Source organism: Piliocolobus tephrosceles, chromosome 21, assembly GCF_002776525.5.
Source record: "Piliocolobus tephrosceles isolate RC106 chromosome 21, ASM277652v3, whole genome shotgun sequence".
NCBI lineage: Eukaryota > Metazoa > Chordata > Mammalia > Primates > Cercopithecidae > Piliocolobus > Piliocolobus tephrosceles.
This window is the reverse complement of record NC_045454.1, coordinates 31,286,614-31,288,622: the sequence shown is the minus strand read 5'-3', so window position 1 is coordinate 31,288,622 and position 2,009 is coordinate 31,286,614. Positions and strand designations below refer to the sequence as shown.

The 2,009-nt window shown below is 41.9% G+C and overlaps 1 pseudogene across 1 annotated transcript; it reads left to right on the top strand.

The window, feature by feature from the left end:
• The first annotated feature begins 554 nt into the window (after window positions 1-554).
• On the top strand, window positions 555-1,079 carry LOC111524845 (annotated as a pseudogene). Its single transcript, XR_002725884.1, has one exon. The product of XR_002725884.1 is annotated as a peptidyl-prolyl cis-trans isomerase A pseudogene (transcript).
• Window positions 1,080-2,009: the final 930 nt, after the last annotated feature.

The following is a 2,009-nucleotide window of genomic DNA, read 5'->3' as shown; positions in this document are numbered from 1 at the left end:
AAGATACAATAATCAAATAAAATAATCAAATAACACTAGTCAGTGTTTGTCTTTCAGAAAATTATTTAAATATATATAAAACTAACTTTCCAATCAAGAAACATACTTCTTTGTATTTTTAAAATTTTCTTATTTTATGAGATATATTTCAATAAAATAATTTATTAAAAAAATTAAAAACTAAGATCCAGCTTGCCTTTCCACGAGAGTCAGTTGTGATTAAATGATTAAAAAAGAAAAGGCAGGCTGGGCGCGGTGGCTCACGCCTGTAATCCCAGCACTTTGGGAGGCCAAGACGGGCGGATCACGAGGTCAGGAGATCGAGACCATCCTGGCTAACACGGTGAAACCCCGTCTCTACTAAAAATACAAAAATCAGCCGGGCGTGGTGGTGGGTGCCTGTAGTGCCAGCTACTCAGGAGGCTGAGGCAGGAGAATGGTGTGAACCTGAGAGGCGGAGCTTGCAGTGAGTGGAGATCGCGCCACTGCACTCCAGCCTGGGGGACAGAGCAAGACTCTGTCTCAAAAAAAAAAAAGGCTTTGCAGACGCTGCCGCCGAGGAAATTCTTGTACTACTAGCCATGGTCAACCCTACCGTGTTCTTCGACATTGCCGTCGACGGGGAGCCCTTGGGCCGCCTCTCCTTCGAGCTGTTTGCAGACAAGGTTCCAAAGACAGCAGAAAATTTTCGTGCTCTGAGCACTGAAGAGAAAGGATTTGGTTATAAGGGTTCCTGCTTTCACAGAATTATTCCAGGGTTTATGTGTCAGGGTGGTGACTTCACACGCCATAATGGCACTGGTGGCAAGTCCATCTATGGGGAGAAATTTGAAGATGAGAACTTCATCCTAAAGCATACAGGTCCTGGCATCTTGTCCATGGCAAATGCTGGACCCAACACAAATGGTTCCCAGTTTTTCATCTGCACTGCCAAGACTGAGTGGTTGGATGGCAAGCATGTGGTCTTTGGCAAAGTGAAAGAAGGCATGAATATTGTGGAGGCCATGGAGCGCTTTGGGTCCAGGAATGGCAAGACCAGCAAGAAGATCACCATTGCTGACTGTGGACAACTCGAATAAGTTTGACTTGTGTTTTATCTTAACCACCAGACCATTCCTTCTGTAGCTCAAGAGAGCACCCCTCCACCCCATTTGCTCGCAGTATCCTAGAATCTTTGTGCTCTCGCTGCAGTTCCCTTTGGGTTCCATGTTTTCCTTGTTCTCTCCCATGCCTAGCTGGATTGCAGAGTTAAGTTTATGATTATGAAATAAAAACTAAATAACAACAACAAAAAAAAAGGCTAAAAGTAGGAAGAGTGAAGTAGGCATTCCATGTAAATATTAACCTTATGAGAGCAGGAGAGGTCAAAATAATATTACATAAGCTACATCTTAAGTAAAAAACTGTCATATTTTACGAAATGTATTTTAAGTCAAAAATTAAAAGAGACAAAGAAGGATATTCAACAATAATAGATTTAAAAAAATGAGATGGAGTCTCACTCTGTCGCCCAGGCTGGAGTGCAGTGGTGCAGTCTTGGCTCACTGCAACCTCTGCCTCCCAGGTTCAAGCAATTTTCCTGCTTCAGCCTCCCAAGTAGCTGGGACTACAGGCGCATGCCACCACACCTGGCTAATTTTTTTTTTTTTTTTTTTTTTTTGGTATTTTTAGTAGTGACGGGATTTCGCTGTGTTAGCCAGGATGGTCTGGATCTCCTAACCTCATGATCCACTTGCCTCAGCCTCCCAAAGTTCTGGGATTACAGGTGTAAGCCACCATACCCAGCCAACAGTAATACAATAATAGATTTATGCACTGGGAACCTATGACAACTTTGTACATAAGTTTGTGTGTGTGTGTATCTCACATTAGGGTTCTGAATATATAAAGCAAATGTTGAAAGAACTGAAGAAACACACAGAGAGCAATATGATTATAGTAAGATATTTCAATACCTTATGTTCAGTAATAAAAATAAGACAAAGCAGAATATTAGTAAGGGAACATAA